The sequence below is a fragment of the Danio rerio genome, chromosome 19, assembly GCF_052040795.2.
Source record: "Danio rerio strain M-AB ecotype USA chromosome 19, GRCz13ab, whole genome shotgun sequence".
NCBI lineage: Eukaryota > Metazoa > Chordata > Actinopteri > Cypriniformes > Danionidae > Danio > Danio rerio.
In genome coordinates this window covers 18,265,038-18,284,325 of record NC_141039.2, presented here as the reverse complement: position 1 = coordinate 18,284,325, position 19,288 = coordinate 18,265,038, and the positions used below count along the sequence as shown (strand labels likewise).

General features: G+C 39.2%; 1 long non-coding RNA gene across 1 annotated transcript; it reads right to left on the bottom strand.

Annotated features, from left to right (window-relative positions):
- Nucleotides 1–635: 635 nt before the first annotated feature.
- LOC148679781 (uncharacterized) lies at nt 636–7,760 on the bottom strand. The gene is made up of 4 exons (XR_015945338.1): nt 6,200–7,760; nt 3,673–4,460; nt 1,882–3,025; nt 636–1,609 (listed from the first exon to the last, which is right to left on the bottom strand). It is a non-coding gene; the product is annotated as an uncharacterized LOC148679781 (long non-coding RNA).
- Nucleotides 7,761–19,288: the final 11,528 nt, after the last annotated feature.

Sequence of the window (19,288 nt, the reverse complement as noted above, 5' to 3'; positions counted from 1 at the left end):
ACCTGTGGTAAGTTTGTAATCAGTCTGTAGCTGCATCTCAAATTACACACTATATACTATGTACTTATGCACTGAGTACTTTTGCACTTAACACTCAACAGCATGGTATATGTATGTAGTGTTGTCCCAAATGCAACATTAATGTTTTTTTTAACTAAGCGGACATCGGGAGGCAGTATAGTCACTCTCGTAGGAAAATTTAGCTTTCACAATCCAAAATAAATATCGTAATCCAACATCAGTTCCTGAAAGCTCCGCACCTTCTGCTAGGTGAGCATAGCAGCCGCCGTTTAGTGCGTGAAGTGTATAACATTCCATACTTTATTTTACCAGTTGAATGAGTGCATCATCCAAGTGTCTATAGTGTGGATGCACTACTTGCACTAATTATATTACAAAATGGCCTAGAATAGTGCGATTTGGGACACACCTTGCGTATTTAAGTTGCAATTTCTCCCCAGTTTTTTAACATCTTTACATCATTTTATGTCAGAGTCTCCCTGTAGTTTGGATCGGTGCATGTTCTGCTGGAGTGAATTCAATATATGTTAACTTGATCTCGGGCAACTACTCCTTGTTTGTTTTCACAGCACAGCATTCATAATACTCTTTATATGTGTGTCATACAACAGCAGTAGTTTTTTAGCTCCGAATTTAATACGACTGCAATTTTAAGTGATCCTAAAATTTACACTGTATTTCTAATTGTAAGAACGGATCACATTCATCATTTATGACTTAATTCAGAGTTTTGATTTATATCTGTTCCCTTAAACTTCAGTTATATGTTAATTAGGGACCAGACACCGCTCAGAGTTTCACGCCCCGGGTTTGCGTGTCTTCTCACGGACAGTATGTCGACACTCTGAAATTATTGAAAGGGTGCAGGATTAACTATATTATTCAAATTGGCTGGTTGCAAACTGCTCACTCATTCCTACAAGAATAGCAAATTTAGCCAAGCCCATGCATTTTGCTACTTGCTACTTAGATGATTAAAGATCTCCATGCTGTCGTGCCACACTGCTCCGTACAGTCAAATGTTTCTTTAGAATCAAAAGTCTGATCAAGTCAAATCATAAAGGTAGCGCAGACTCCACTTAATCTACTGGATATTAAAAGATTTCAGGAGAATTCAGAATAAATCAAAACTTAAAATTTTATTTGTCAGGTAAAATTGTATTATGCCAATTACATAATAAAACAACCAGAAAGCCAATTCAGAGATGATACTGTAAACACACAACATCCATTACTAAAAGACAAATCAAAGAGTTAGAGATGCATACCTGACCAGAGAAGTACATGGCAGCATAAGTCTCAGAGATGCTGCAACGGGGTGTCTTGGCTACAATATCCCAATAATATTTGTTTACGTTTCTTTTAAATACTTAACTCAGAACAAACAGCCATAAATTAATAATAGAAGCGTCACCGAGACCCTTGCCTGGTGAATTTGAGGTGTTAATCATCTCAAGAGGAGGAGCATCTGGCAGAGATCTTCATTCATTCATTTATTTCTTGTCGGCTTAGTCCCTTTATTAATCCGGGGTCGCCACAGCGGAATAAACCACCAACTTATCCAGCAAGTTTTTACGCAGCAGATACCCTTCCAGCCGCAACCCATCTCCGGGAAACATTCACACACACACTCATACATCACGGACAATTTAGCCTACCCAACTCACCTGTACCGCATGTCTTTGGACTGTGGGGGAAGAGATCTTATCAAATAATTAAGCTCCTCATTGATGTATGGAAAGGAGATGATATGTTCATATATTTTTATATTATCTTTAAATTTGTACAATGTAAGGCATTAGTAACTATTAATATAAATGTTTGTTATGTTATTTGTTATTATTTGTTTTTTTATATTACTTGAATAAACCATTAGTTACATTATATTGTATTATTAAAATTTATAAACTATTACCATAAATATTTATACCACTATTAAGCCTTATACTATTCTGTGTGTGCGTTCTATATTCGTGATTGCTTAATTACCACATTATATTTAGCTTGTTCTGATAGATTTAAAGTAGTAATTTATTAAAAAATGTACAAATTTTCTTTGTTTTATCTTCCTATACTGAATAAATCTGTCTAATTTAGTTTGTGTTCTATTGTGATCTTCTAGGGTGTTTGTGAGTTACTTAAAAAGTAAAAAAAGGTTACCTAATCAACATATGTCATCTTTTAGGTAAACACCATTAAGTGATTCCTGGAGAAATTCTGCTCTCACTGCTTGTAACGTTATGCGCTCACTTTCCTCAGCCCGTTTTTAATTTTGATTTTGTAAAATGTGCAAGAAACACATCGAAAATGGTCTCAAACTTTATTACACTTAATTTGTAATAGCGTAGTGTTGCTGTTTAATTACTACTCATAATCAGGTTGTCATGTCCATGATGAAACTGTATTTCGTGTTTGTAAAGTACACCCATCATAAATTTATCAGTCATGTAACACACAAAGAAAATGTTGTATCTGTGTCTGTTCTAATCGCAGATTTTGGAATTATACCCTCGTAAAATTAAGAGTACGTTTAGTTTCCTTTAAGATTTTATTATTTCAGATGTGTGAATTTTATTTACGCACAAAATATTTATGACAGTGATTTTACCCCATACTTTAAAAGCTCTGGTAAAAACAAATCCAATAAAATGGAGAAAATATAATTTATGGCAGCTTGTATGAGGATGTTTTCAAAGAAAGAAAATAACAACAGCAGCAGCAACAATAGTAAAAAACAAACAAACAAAAAAATGAATAAACAAACTTGGCAATACCATTAGCCATGGCAGTAACAAGGCCAACTAATGGTCAGTTTTTTGTCTGTTCCATTGTTTAAAGGTCTTCTTGCCACTAATGACCCTATCAAAATGTGAGCGACAAATATGATTGGGTCATGTGGTCTTCATTCATGAGAGAGATCTTCTGTTTTAACACCATGGGCTCTATTTTGCTGATCTAGGCGCAAAGCGCAGGGCGCAAAAGTATTAAGGGGTGTTAGAATCCACTGTTTGTCAGGTGTGTCTGTATAAAGGACCCAAAAGCAGAGGAGTTCAATTCAATAGGGTTTTTAATAAAATAAGCAAAAAGAAAGTGACTCAGCATTTGCTGAGATCCCAGAGCAGATCTTGAACTTTAGTAAAAAAATAAACTGAAAACTGGACCACAGGCAATGTTCAACAGTACAGGAAAAATACCAACAAAAATTAGTAGCACCACATGAAAAAGAAAAATCAGGAGTGGGCTAAATTTCAATCAAAAAATAAAGTTAGTCTTTGGTCCAGGCCTGGTAATGCAGGAGAAGGGCAATGGCAACGCAAAAGATCAGCTCTCCAGTAGGGCAGACCAAATCCGGGATGGATCCAGGGAACTGGACAGAGAACACAATGATAATACAACAGACCGCCAAGAAGGCTGTAAGAAATCCAACACTCTGACAAAAGGAGAAGCGAAACACCCTCAGATATAGGAGCAGCAATTAGCAGAAATGAAAGGCAGCTGGCAGTAACATGTGAGGCTACTAATTGTAAAAGACGATCAGCTGAGTAAAGTTACACAGCAATTTGGAGACAAATTAGAATGTTGTCAGTAAGGAAAGATAGAAAACGCTGTCAGAAAAGAAAGAGGGCAAAGTTCAAACCCGGGTTCTGACACTTTTGCTATTTTAAAAAAAAATCTGCTTTGCGCCACAGCACATTTGTAAGTGGAAAAACTGAATGCTTCACTAGTGAGAAAAATGTTAAACAGCATATACAGTGCGAGAATGAAAGATAAAGCTCCTCATTCTTTGCTTGCACTTTCACTCTCGGGGATAGGGAAATGTGTTGTACACACAGACATCCATTAGCCTTTTCATAATTATTTTGTTTATAAAGCGCAAAGATTTATTTCAAAACAATTTTTTTTAAAACTCAGTTCTAATTTCCAGCAAGTGAATAATGAACAATAATAACAAAGTGTGTTCAAAATATTTTCAAAATATTTATTTTCAAATACACATGCTCTGCCCCATATGGTCTTGAACCTGACAGGTGGGCAAGTCTAAGCTTGTTTTTAATAATGCAAATATAAATATGCATATAATAAATAATACTAGTACTAATAATGACATAACATAAAGCAAATTGTCATGAATAAACTAAAAAAGTCCTCCAAGATGAAGAACGCATGGAGGCAGTGGTTTTTATTTTTATGTAGACTAGAAAATAATAATTTTTGAAATAGTTTAATCCTTTAAGTCTCTTTCATTTGTAAAGATATATGCGTATTGCTGTACACTCTGTGTATCAAGCAATGTTTAAGCGAGGCGCGCAACTAATGCACTCTGCGCTGGACTTTAGAAGAGCTTTGATCTGGTCTATTGAACAGTCTATTATAGTTCCTCAAAATAGCAACGTGCCAGCAATACGCCTTAACATGCCTCCTTTTTTAGACCAGAACACCTATGGGCCCACACAAGGGCGTAGGTTTGCACTTGACATTGGTGGGTACTGGGGACGAGTCACCCCCGCCAAGAGTGAATAATGTTTATATATATATATATATATATATATATATATATATATATATATATATATATATATATATATATATATATATATATATATATATTTTATATATATTGCTTTTTATTATTTAACTGCTATTAAAATGTATTATTAAGTAATCCTATTTTCTTACAATTTATTAAGTTAAATTAAATAGTCATGCACGTAGCCAAGGGGGGTCAGTTGGTTTGAAAGACCAAAAGTTGGATTATTATTATTATGTTTGAATTTATTTTATTATTCAAATGGCTAAATTCTCACTGAGGAAGGTTGAATGCGCTGGCCAGTTTGTTATTTGCCTAGGCTTCAGTTTTTAATTTAAATCAAGTTTTAACAGATTTCCCAAAGAAAATTATAATTATAAAATTGTATTTTAAAAATAAGTATATTTCCTATTTGAAGAGTTTAGATGCAAAAACCTCTAAATGCCATTTAATATTTACTTCTAAAATGAGCATTTTTCTCCAACTCCTGTGTGTGGACTCAGTGATTTACCTTATATAGTGACAAATACGTTATTTTCATTGCCTTTAAAGTGAAATAACTGAACATGAATATACAAGGCTGAGAAAAATGCTCATTTTACATGGCATTTAGAGGTTTTGGCATCTGTACTTTTCATTTCTTTATTCTAAGAATTTAAAGTCCTAATTTCTAGCTTTAATAAAAACTTTAATAAAACTTACAGTTTAAACGTGTAAATAAAGCAATTTTACAAAATGGTAGGAAATAGTTTTGGTACATCAAAAAGTGTAGTTATAATAACTATCCAACAAGATTATCCAGCAACAATTAGTTCTTAATATGTCACTAAAATGTATTATTTATACCTCAGATGGATAACTGCAAAAAGGTTGTTTTTCAGAAAACAAATAACCCCTCCTTTCAATAAGCTGGCTACAGGCCTGAAAGTGTCATGTTAAAATAATGTTTATTAACTAATGAAGAGAGAGTTTAATAAAGACTTTCGTTGTCTCATAGTATTATTGAAAGATGGAGCACAGGCTGTAGTTTTTCTGACAAATTGTTTCACCTGAACTTGGAGATGTTACTCTAAGAGATTAGGAGAACTGGCAGGGTCATATACGTTTACAAGTAGGTGTTTATTCTGCAGTTAGTTTTCATGGAATATTGTTTACCGACTATTTTAGTCTGCTTTAACGTTAGACTGACGGTAAAAGCGGTGAAAACGCCAGCAATAGCAGGATTACCATGATGGACTCATTCAGTAGCAAACTTGAGTTTATGTGACTTACACTTTTGGTTGAAAAAAGCTCTTTATGTCCATCTTTTTTGATACCTCCATCCTCACTTGTGTGTGTCTGTTATACACCTCACACACATCGGGAACTTCCCCCTGCGCAGTTGTTTTGGCGGCGATGTTTGTATCTGAAACTATGATATGAAAGCAGCCACTTACATAACAGCAGGGAAAGGCACAGCCAATCACAATGTTCATATGTGTTTGGGGGCGGAATGAGTCGAGGAGAGAACGTGATTTAACCCTTTCAGCATGTCTAGGTTTATACTGACAGCGCAATGTTTTTAAGTGAATTAAATTATTGGTGGGGACATTTCAGTAGTTTGTGGATATTGGTGGGGACACGTCCCCACCGTCCACCCTAAATCTACACCCCTGGGCCCACATATGAGCGCAAATACATTTGCTATTTAAACAGCGTGCTGCAAAACATTAAAACGACCCATGCACCGAGCTGAAACTAGCAAACAAAAATTGCGTCATGCCACATTGCGCCAGGTGTATGAAAGGGCCCTACATCATTATGTAACAGTAATTATGATTCAACTTTTTCATTTGCAATGGGTTCATCATTGATAGCCTTGACAGGTCTTCTGTCCCTGACAGGTCCTCTCCATCACATAAAGTTGTGGTAGTGCAATTATGTTCAAAGAGACAAAGAGTTCTGGGACTGCATTAGTAACCTTACCCGATCTTCTGTTGTCTACAGTTTAATAAGTTGATCTTTTAAGTTGAGCTTGCTTTTCTTTGGCTTCTTGCTGTGAGTTACTATGCTAACCACTTAGTCACCATGCCACCCAATATGTCTGCTGTAGACCTTTTTTGTTACTCGAAGACAAAAAAAAAAAAAAGTGGCTCAGGGTAAGTTCACAGAAATGTGTTTCTTATTTGGATATCAACAGGCAAGTTGTTGGCACAACATTTGATTAAACCTGGAAAAAGTGTATACAGCAAAACACAACATCACATAAATTTCATTCTGCTGTCTTTGAAATCTAAAAATAGTGCCAAAAGACAATGGTGGACAAAATCACCAACCACCATAGCCAGGAATAAAAACTGCATTATTTAAAAATGAAAAAAACTCAGTGCAAGTAGTCTACTAGAGAGTCTGACAATAGAATGTATGGCATTTCAATGATTATTAACAAAGGAAAAAAGGGAAAAGAAAGAATGTTAGAAACATGTAACCACTGACTACCATGTTAGTTCTTTTTCCTGCTATGCATGTCAAAGGGAACAGGTTTTTAACATTATTTTACATTCTACATTACAAACTCAAATTCGTTTAGAGTCTAGGATGATTTAAATTTTAAAGCTAAATTAAATACACATCTCTTTGCATTATCATACACATAAAACACAAATGCTTTTAAAATCCAAAAGGATTGTTAGTCTGCATTATTTAGGGCCACTGGAGCCGGGATCACTTACCAAAAGGCATAATAATTTAAACGGCATTTATGCTTATGTTAGTCTGTTTTTATTATCCCTGAGCTTTCCATAATCCTGGACCAGGCCGTATCCTGAGCAGCTGCAGTGGTGCTCATAGAGGAGTGGAGAGCATGACACTGATTTCTGTAAGACTCCAGTGACAGATGAGTCTTCACATTGATTCTAAAGGGCCAGCCTGTACACTAGCCAGTGACCTCTCCCACCTGCAGCTTCTTCATGATGAACATTCAGCTTTCTCATCCCTTCGGCGCCTAGACTGTAGCTCTGCACAGGAAGTTTGGCCATAGGAGAAATGGTTGTGCTTGTTGTGCCTGGTTTTTCTCAAGTTTTTTTTCCTTCACTTTCATCAAATGGTGAAGTTTGTTCCTCACTGCTGTCGCCACTGGCTTGCATGGTTTTGGACTTGTGGAGCTGCGCATCAATGGATTTGCTCTTTAGTGTTTGAAATCTCGGCAGTGACAATTAACCCACACTGAACTGAACTGAACTGAACTTTAAACTCTGAAAACTGGACTGACACTTTCAATTAATTACAATCTTATATGTTAAATTCCTTTGACACATTCTACATCGTAAAAGCACAATAAAGATGAATTAAATTTAATGGTGGCATAATTTTTAGTTTTGGGTGAACTCTCTTTGATGTATGTTTTTAAATTGACCCATATTATGGATATTTTATACAGACAAAAACAATAATCACTGAAGACAACTTAAAGCTTTTTGGATTTATTCTATTTTAATAATATTCAGACTACAGTTCTGCATCATCTTTACTAATTTATTTTAAAATAGTCATAATATTGCTTAAGTATGAGTAATATGTTCACTTTTATTCTCCAAAATATAATCTGCTACTTTAAGTTTTAGATTTTTTTTTCTTGAGTCTCCCTCATTTGTAAAATTACCCAGAAATGTAGTATAACCTGCTCTCTGTAAAAACCCCTGGATGCTGCTGTGTTGTCTTTTATACTTGATGCTCTTTCTTGCCCAGTAATGTACCCTTAAATGGAGCACACTTCAAGCCAGAGAAGCAAGAGGCAATGTGAGCACATTTCCTCTTAAGGATAAGGCCATTTTTGTTGATCTTGTGTTTGCCTAATACCCACATGCCTCACTCTGTGCCCCACTCTTTCCCATGACTGGCAAGTCTCTCTTTCTCACTGAGTGCTTGGTGAAAACCATCTATCATAGTCATCTGCCCTGAACCAGTGTTGCTTTAGCTCCTGGTGGTAGAAGAGGGGTGTGATTGACAAGATTAAGTATGAGCCTTCACACATCCTGCAGAAGTACCTGAGAGAGAGAAAGACAACTGGTCTCCTGCATGTGTATCTGTCTCTATGACTTTTGTGTAGAGCTATCGTTATGCAAAACTTTCTCTACCACATGACTCATTGTAAGCTGCTCTTTTGGCATAAACAAGCAATGTTAGACTAGCAGGCGCGTGCACACATAGGGCTCAACCTGTGCAGTGCACATGCCCTTTTTAGTCTTGGATAGAAAGTGCCCTTCCAAAACGATCAAAAGTGCCCCAGCGACACCCCCCCCCCTATCGCCCTTCAGTATGCGCGACAACACTGCTGATCAGAACGACAAACCCCCCCCCCCCCCCCCTTTCCAAAAATGTTTTCCTGCACATGCCCTTTGGGCAGTCTCTGCACGGGCCTGTAGACTAGACCTATGCTATGATTCGTTTATACCACGGACAGCATGCAAACTTTAGAAGCACCAAGCACAAGTTTGATTCCCCTCAGACAAATCATTTATCATAAAAAAATGTCTCACTCTTTCTCACACACACACACATACACACACATACTGGTTTTTGTGGTATAGAAGGACTTTGATCACCAAACAAGTTGGGTGGTGGTATAAGGGGACACCACTTTCCAGATGTCCTACAGATATAATAAACATATAAAAAATTTTGTTTTCCTCTGCAGATCACATACATCACTTTGGATTATCTATACACACAATAAAATGGATAATTTTACTGTATGATATTATGGTGGTGTACAAGGACAGCCAAGCCCCTTCCAAAAATGTTCCCGTCTATTACATAATTGGTCTATATAGGGACCTATTGAATTATTAGGACAGTAATTTTACAACACACACAACATGTCAGTTCTCTGCATTAGAGGGACCAGTGTGTTTCAGAGGTACACGATCATACACAACACACAAACACAGCACTATGCTACATTACCAAGACTGAGGTGGTTAAAGAGTACTCGCCTTTACAATACACAACTGCAAATCATACATTATGAGACACATGTAATCTACTGTTACACAGTCATCCACAACCTACTACTACTACTAACATACCACGACTGAAGTGTTTAAAGAGTACTGGCACTTACACACAATACAAAGCACAACATACAACATTATAGTGTTTTAAATGTACTTTAATAATGACTTGAAATTGCTGCATACAAACAAAACGTAAGTGAAATTATTCAATTCAGACAATAAATCAACAGTCAGTCAAACAAACAATCAATGAATCAATTGTGCAGTTATTATTTTGAAAACGTCTCTCAACAATTACATTTTGTTATCTGGATTTGATAATTTCCCTGTTTATCACTGTAAAGCTTCTTTGACACAATCTAAAATATATAGGCACTTTATTAATAAAAATGACTTGAAATTGCTAAGATGCAATTAACAACAACTTGAAGTTAGTGAAATCAGTGAGTTGGTTAAAAAACAGGCATGCCAAATATTGTAAGTACCTCACTAAACAGGCAGTAAACATGAGATTGACTCTTATAGTGCGTTCAAGCGTTGTTGGCGAGACTGTCAAAGTAGCCAGAAGTCATTAATTTTCAAAGGGGAGCTGGTGTCAAGCTAAGGCAAAAGCAGAGCGGTGCATTTGGGCAATGTGGGCATCAAGGAGAGCTAAAATCAGGTCTACCTCGTGGTAATGAGCTATGACACAGTTCGATGGAAAATTATCTGACTGTACTAGTCCACTGTTTAAACAGCTTCTGCAGAACGCTGCTCAATAAAGATTCTGACCACACGAGTTCCCAAGCAAAACAAAGCAGAGTTAAACCGTTTTTTTAATGTGGAATAGGCACAAATTAATATTAATGTTAAGACCAAGGCTAATAAACGTCTATAAACGCCCCTTTCACACAGTGTTACCTGGTAAATATCCAGAAAATATCTGGAACGACTTTACCATTAAAGTCAAAAATGTACTGTTCTAAAAGGCAACAATGTTCTGGAATTTTTCTGGAAAAGACCATTCACTCATACATTACATAATACTGGTAAAAACTGACACCATTAGGCAGAAATGAGCTGTAAATGACAGTGCTTGTATTTGTAGCTTGAAAGCGGTCAAGCTTTTTGTTGATAGTTTCACTTTTATTTAAAACTTTAGGATTTATGCAGCTGCGTTTGTCCAAGACAAACCAAAACACTGAAATACAGGGGGGAAAAAACATTGTCGCTAGCATCCGTTAACCAATTACACATTTGACTACATTACAAATTCTGTGAATGCATAATTGTGAACCACTTCGATAAAGGAGCGCTTTCGTAAGTTTGGGCATCTTGCGAGATACTGATTGTAATAATGTTCGTTGTTGAGGGAAGAAGAAGACAGGGTCGGCGATTCAGGTAAACAAATCTTTTATTTATGTTTGGATGTCACCACACATGTATCGCTGTATGTATGTGTGTGTGCTCTCTCCTCTCCCGACTGCTCCTCCTGTTCTCCTTAAGAAGGGAGTCTCTCCGGCCCAATCACAAGAAAGACAGGTGTTATCTATCATTTCTGATTGACCCGCTGATTAGCCGCCGGGCTCCTAGCATGCTCTCCCCCCTGATTGGGTGTTCGATCACGCTTACCTCTCCACATACCCCCACCGCCCGCCTCAGGCCGGGGAGCCGTCCGGCCTGCAGCCCTTATCAGACAATGAGCTGACAAGGGCCGAATAATTAGGGACAAAACGCCTATAATAACCTGCCAGCCCCAAAAACTGTCTCACCTCCTTTTTGGTCTTAGGTCTCGGACAGGTTGCAATAGCTGCAGTCTTATCAATTTGGGGCTGCACCTGCCCGTGACCTAAGTGGAAGCCCAGATACCTTACCTCCACTCGCCCAATTGCGCACTTCCGTGGGTTGGCCGTGAGCCCAGCCCGTCTCAGTGCCGACAATACCGCCCTCAAATGTTGCATATGCAGCTGCCAGTCATTACTGTAAATAATGATATCATCTAGATAAGCAGCGGCATATGCTGTGTGAGGGCCGAGTATTTTGTCCATCAGGTGCTGAAACGTCGCCGGTGCCCCGAACAGCCCGAACGGAAGCGTCACAAATTGGTGCAATCCAAACGGCGTAGTGAAGGCTGTTTTTTCGCGGGATATTGGAGATAAGGGGATCTGCCAATAGCCCTTCTTTAAATCCAATGTCGAGTAATATCGAGCAGCACCTAACCTAATACGCGGCATTGGATAAGTGTCGAATTTCGACACAGCATTCACCTTGCGATAATCCACACAGAACCGGACCGAGCCGTCCATCTTAGGTACCAAGACAATTGGGCTGGCCCAGTTGCTGTGGGATTCTTCTACTACTCCCATTTTCAACATATTATTCAATTCTTCCTGAATCACTTTTTTCTTGTGTTCAGGTAGGCGATACGGCCGGGTCCTAACGACCACGCCCGGTTCGGTCTCGATATGGTGCTGAATCAGGTTGGTACAACCGGGCAGGGGCGAAAACACGTCAGAGTATTCATGTTGGAGGTGCCGGATGTCGAGGAGCTGGCTCGCTGAGAGATGATCGCCCCCGGTGACCAGAGCGCTCGGCCGTTCACGGCCAGAGCTCTCCGGCCCCAGGTCATCCTCGTTAGTAACAAGCGTAGCCTGCGCCACGTCCTCCGGCTCCCTCCACTGCTTAAGCAGATTAATGTGATAAATCTGACGCGAGTCAGCCTTGTCCGAACGAACTCGTCGTGTGACCACAAACGGCCCTTGCCACTTGGCGAGTAATTTAGAGCTGGAAGTGGGTAGCAGTACAAGTACTTTATCTCCCTGTGAAAATTTACGGAGTTTAGTGCCCTTATCATATCGCCGGCGTTGGTCATCCTGAGCCTTAAGCAAATTCTCTGTAGAGAGCCGCCCCAGTGTGTGGAGTTTTGCTCTAAGGTCCAGGATATATTGAATTTCATTTTTACTTTTAGAAGGCTCGTCCTCCCAAGCCTCTCTAACAACATCCAAAACCCCTCTGGGCTGTCTGCCGTAGAGAAGCTCGAAGGGGGAAAACCCCGTGGAGGCTTGGGGAACCTCCCGCACAGCAAATAATAGAGGCTCCAACCACTTATCCCAATTTTTCGCGTCCTCGTGAACGAATTTACGGATCATTGATTTAAGCGTGCGATTAAGTCTTTCCACCAGCCCCTCTGTTTGTGGGTGATAGACGCTCGTGCGAATAGATTTAATGCCCAATAATCCGTAAAGCTCGCGCATCGTGCGTGACATGAACGCGGTGCCTTGATCAGTGAGAATCTCCTTGGGGATTCCCACACGGGAGATGAGGCGAAACAGCACCTCCGCAACGCTCTTTGCTGAGATGTTACGGAGCGCGACTGCTTTCGGGTAGCGGGTTGCATAATCCACCAGAACTAATGCAAACCGATGCCCGCGTGCAGATCACTCTAATGGCCCGATGAGATCCATACCAATTCTCTCGAAGGGGATCTCCATAATTGGTAAAGGGCGCAACGGCGCTTTTGGGGTGGCTGGCGGATTTACCAGCTGACATTCACTGCACGCCGCGCACCATCTGCTGACGTCACCGTGAATGCCCGGCAAAAAGAATCGGGTCATGAGGCGATTTAGTGTGACCGCCTGACCTAAATGTCCGGCCATAGGATTAGAATGAGCCGCCTGAAAAAGCATTTCCCGGCGGCTCTTTGGTACTAATAGCTGGGTTGTATCTTCTTTTGTCTGAGCGTCTTGGGTCACTCGATACACCCTATCATTAATCACCGCAAAATACGGATAGGAGAGGGGTCTATCAGGCTGGAGGATTTTCCCATAATAACCTGCACTCTTTCGAGTGCATGTTTTAGCGTGTCATCACGCGACTGCTCCAGGGGAAAGTCTTTACACCGGGAAATTCCCAGCCCTTCCCCTGAGTCAGCGCGTGACGTCACCACCTGGGATTCCCCCAGCTGAGCGACACGTCCCCTATCCAGCGATTTCTTCTTCCAAGACGCACCCGCACATAAGACTCCCAATAATCTATTAAATCCAGGCCAATTAGTTCCCAGAATTAGTGGGTGTTTGAGGTGCGGGTAAACTGCTACCTCTACTCTATGTTTTTTCCCCCGAAATTGAATGTCTATTGCCGTTAGCGGGTAGTGAATTATATCCCCGTGCACACACCTTACCCTTACCGTGCGGCTCATATCCAATGCCGGGTCTTGAAGCAGGCTTTGGTGGATGGAAGTCTGGTAACACCCCGAATCCACCAAAGCTTGATATGTACCCCCTTTTATACTCACTGGTACCCGGTATAGCCCGTTGCGACTGGGGGTGACGATTGGCGTGGCAGGGACGGAAGATTTTTGGTGCGCTATCCTCGTGCCTGCGACGCGAATGCATCGGCCCGGACCTTCCCACTATACCCCCGTGGCCAGCAGGAGCAACCGAATGAACCGGAGAGAATCCTGGCAGTGTCTGGGCAACCGCCAGGGGTCGTTGCTCCACCCCTCTGCCCGAATGGGGCCCCGCCCCTCTTGGGATGTTTGGCAGATCCGCCATTGCGCACCGCCGTCTGGGTGCAGGTGTGGGCGGTCCCCGCAGTCTGGGCCTGGAAACAGGAAGAGAGAGAGAGAGGGGGGGAGAAGAGAGAGAGGTTATTTCGCCGACCCTGGACCTCGCCACCAGGTGATCCTCCGCCAGTCGGATGGCCGTCTCCAGATCGTCAGGCCGGTGGCACTGGACCCACTCCGATGTTCGGGAGGGGAGGCTGGTGATGAATTGTTCCAGCTCCACGGCATCCACCAGTTGGGCGGTGGTTCGGCCATCCTGTACCAGACATCTGCGGCAGGCGTCACGGAGCTGCTGGGCGAACGCAAAGGGCCTGCTGGAGAATAGCTCGCTTCAGATGAGCGTATTCCAGGAGATTCTGGGCCGGTAGCTGCTGTGCGGCGATCTGGGCTTCGCCCGAGAGCAGCGGGATGACTCGTACCCGCCACTCAGCCCGTGGCCAGCCACATGCCTCAGCCATCTTTTCAAAAAGATCCAGAAACACTTCCGGGTCATCCTCCAGCGCCATTTTCTGTAGCATAATGGGAGGGTGGGCGGTAGATGTTGAAGCGGGCTGGATCTCCTGGGTCAGCAGACTCCGGATTACCTCGCGGTCCTCCCGCTGGGCTTCCATGAGGACTTGGAAACGATGTTCTAGATCTTTTTTCAACTCCACCAGCGCATGATGTTGTTCCTGATGGAGAACCGCGAGCGCCTGGATGACTTCCGCACATGGATTAGTAGACGGAGTAGACATTCTGGCAGCGAAGTTTCTTCTTCTTCCCGGGTTTTGGCACCACTGTAATAATGTTCGTTGTTGAGGGAAGAAGAAGACAGGGTCGGCGATTCAGGTAAGCAAATATTTTATTTATGTTTGGATGTCACCACACATGTATCGCTGTATGTATGTGTGTGTGCTCTCTCCTCTCCCGACTGCTCCTCCCGTTCTCCTTAAGAAGGGAGTCTCTCCGGCCCAATCACTAGAAAGACAGGTGTTATTTATCATTTCTGATTGACCCGCTGATTAGCCACCGGGCTCCTAGCATGCTCTCCCCCCTGATTGGGTGTTCGATCACGCTTACCTCTCCACACTGATATACTTGAAACAAAAGACTAGGGTGTTGTAATGACTTCAAACCACACTGAACTGAGCTAAACTGAACTGAATTTAAACACTAAAAACTAAACTACCCTGATCCAGTTACTATGACCATTTATGTGAAGCTGCTTTGACACAATCTACATTGTAAAAGCGCTATACAAATAAAGCTGAATTGAATTGAATTGAATTGTACTAAAATTTGATTCACAGAGTGCTCATTAACATGCACGCGCGTCACGGCTTCCAGGTAATATCACAGCAGTTTATCATAAGTATTTTATGGATAATTTTTCCACTGTTGGTGTTTATTTTTATAAACAGCACAGATGTGAATGCATCTGATTGGTTAAGAGTAGACATCTCACGTCTAAATGTAAACGTGCTTTTTCTGGCAATTTTCCCTCTGCGTTTACACAGAGCAGCATTACAGAACATTACCTGCAGTTTTACAACTTCTCTTTCTCTTTTTTTGAATCTCCAAAATTCTAAATTGAGTGTGACGTTGAACGCAGGGCTAGAGTACAGGTAGAGAGTTTGATAACTAAAGGACAGGTAATCCAAAAATCCACAACAAGAGATTGCTAGAATGACAGATGTCTTTTTTTGCAAACTGATAGTGAGATATAGGCTTCCTCTGGGCCTGCGGTCGGCCTTTTTTAGCCCACCGAATACCTTGGGCCAAAGAGGGCTAGCTTCATGTAATAATCTTTACACCATATTAAAGACCCAGCAGAGGTAACTTTCAGTTGTCTGGATTTTTTTGTCAAGATTAAAAGGTGTGTTTGTGCATGAAACGTGTGCGTTTAAATGCCTGCATATGTGTGTGACAGACCAGCAGAAAAAGCGCTTGGTTCACAGCTCTGTTGATGCCGCGAGCAGCTGGGTTTCTTTCTTTATTTTGGAGATAATACAAAATATGAATAGAACTGAAAGACATTAAAACTTTACAAACTGCATGTCCACTTTTGTAGAATCAAAACAATAGTATCTATTTATATCATATCCAATCATATCTAGATAAAATAGCCTAAGCTATATTGAAATCATTTAAAGAATTAAAAATATCATATTTAATAAAATCACATTAAATAAATAAACCAATATAAAACAAACACAAGCTAGAACAATGTAAGTATATACAATACAGATAAATTAAATCGTTTCAAGCCATTTTAAACTTTCATTTTACAAAGGCCTCTCTGAAAGAGAGATTTTAGATATTTACTAAAAAAAATAAACAACGGAGGAGGTTAAAAGTATTCTTGATAAAGTATTTGGATACGATGATATTAATCAAATCGTGCAAAAAAAGTATTTTTTGGGTGAGTGAAACCATCAGAAACTGCCTTCTTTTCTGTCATCCAGTCCTGCGCAGCGCTGCTTTACAAACGGATTGGGAAAAACTGCAAGTAAAAAAAAAATATGTAGCCCAGTCTGTGTCCTCAAATGTTTGTTTTTATATGATGTGGGAAAATTAAAAAATGTAGGGCTTTATTAGAAGGACATTTAATATTTTAAACCGTAAATCATTTGCTTTGAAGAGAATCAGGCTAGATATGACGTTCTGAAATATTTAACTCTACTTTAATCAAATGACACATTTTTTTTCTAAAAACTGATGAGGATTGTGCTGAGCGCAATGATATAGGTTATAGTCTATATTATATTAGTTACTCTTGCGTCCTGAAACACTTATGATTTCCTTTACTGAAGATAACTGAATAATATGCAACACCGTAAAATTACTCTCTTGAAAGCGTCATAAAGCCTCGTAAATATTAATATGTTTTAGGTCTCTCCGGAGTATTTGGGCTGAATGTTTGACGGCGTCTACCAAAACGAGGATGTTATAACTAACATTTTATACAGCGTTATTAGCGGAACATTTCTGTGGTTTTATATCATGGATGGTGTTCTAAGTCATCCCTCCGTTAGTGGCGAGACCACTTGATGTACGCTGCCAACAGTCAGTCGGCAAGTAAACGAATACAATGAATGAAAACAAACAGGCCTGTGCGTATAGACATATCATGTACTGCTGTACAGTAACGTGTCATTTGTTTGTTTCAGTTGTCTTCATTTTAATAGTTTCGTGATGATACAATGGTGTGCTTTTTCTGCCTGATTCCTGCTGAACTGGGCGGGTTGTGTGACGTTTGATTCGGGGGACGTTCAGGGGTGGGGTTTATGTGTTGTGCCGCAAGCTACTAGCCCAACAATAGAAACGTGACATGATTTCGGCCGCACTGCTCAAGCTTCTGGGCTATTGATACGGCCCGATAGCCCTGGCTCGCACTGGCCCGACAGTGGAAATGCAACTATTGTTGACACTGAACAAATCTCTTAACATTCACTCAGGACATCCTTTACTCACATCCTGCATCCAAACTCTTCACTCAAGACATCCAGAACTTCTTCCTCATCCAATGTTAACCAATCTTCCTCCAGAGTTACTGAAATTAAGAAAACAAAAAATTAAATATTCTACTAGACATAAAAGATTCAGAAACTTGAGTCCACTAACACTGACAGCTGAAAACCTGCAAGTAAATAAATGAAAATAAACACATGTATATGTATGGCAAGCCGTTTTGACTTTTATTTATTCTCAGGATATGTATTCTTAATATCAACAATTCAGTTCTTGATATCAAAAAGGCAATTGTTGATATCAATGTTACGTTTCAACTAGTAACAACGTTAATTCTTGACATCAGCAATGAAGTCACCATTCGCATAAATACAATTCTTGATATCAAAAATTCATATCCAGTTCTGCAATAAAAGACAAAACGGCTATTCTGGCAAGCATAGTTTACTTTTATTGCTTAACAGGATATGAATTATTGATATCAAGAATTAAACTGTTAATATCAACAACTTAATTATTAATATCCAGAATGCTAATAGTTGATAATAGCATTTCCACTAATAACAATGTTAATCCTTGATATTAACAAATCAGTTTCACTGGTTAAAATGTTCATTATTGATATCAGGAACTGAATTTTAACAAGTAAGAATTATAGTTCTTGATATCTATAATTGTATTTTTACGAGTTAAATGTCACCATAGACTACCATTCAAATTTCATTGTTGATATCAAGAATTGATTTCCTACTAGTTAAAATTTCTATTTTACATATCAGGAACACATTTAATACTAGTAAAAGCATTTATTTTTGATATCAGTTGTCATATGAGTACTAGTGCAAAAATCCACTCTTGACATCAACAATTGAATTGTTACTAGTAAAAACTAATATTTGATATCAAGAATAGGTTGGTCACTAGTGACAATGTTAATTTATGATATCATGAATGCGATTGTAACTAGTAAGAAATACATTTTAGATATCATAATTTATATCCATATTAGAAATCCATTTTCAGATATCAGAAATAACAAATTAACATGTTGAAATACATTTAACTGATATCAAGAATTTACATTTCAACTAGTATCAAATAATTTTTTGATATTAGGAATTGAAATTTTTACTAGTAACAAATTCATTATTGATATCAACGAAGGCAGTTGATATCTGAATTTACCTTTAAAACTAGTGAAAATATAATTACTTATATCTTCAATGATCTTTTAACTAGTAAAAATACTTATGCAGATATCTAGAAAAATCTTTTTTTACATGTATAAATACCTATGCTAATGAGTTCATTAATATTAATGTGATTTAGTTTTCTCACAATAAAAATCTAAATATATAATTGTAAAAATAAATGTGTCTAACCTTAAGACCAAATAACTATTAAATGATAAAATAAGTATTTTAAGAACAAAATAAGTAAATGCTTTGTTTGTAACCTGCCTATAAGATAATGTAATTATGGCAAAACAATATATCAGATTGGAATAGAAAGAGAATATCATAACTCAAAAGATAAAATGGTGTTCTTATTTTAAATAGGGTGTAGGACTACAGCACTAATTGTACCTGAAAATTGGACAAATCTTCTCTTTGGAAAATGTACCTTGTTGTGTATGTTGTTAAAATGGAAAAAAGTAATATAGAAAAATGTGACCCTGGATCACAAACCTGTCTTGTGTTGCACGGATGAATTTTTACCTATTTATTGGGTCAGCAGTTTTCATTTCTATTT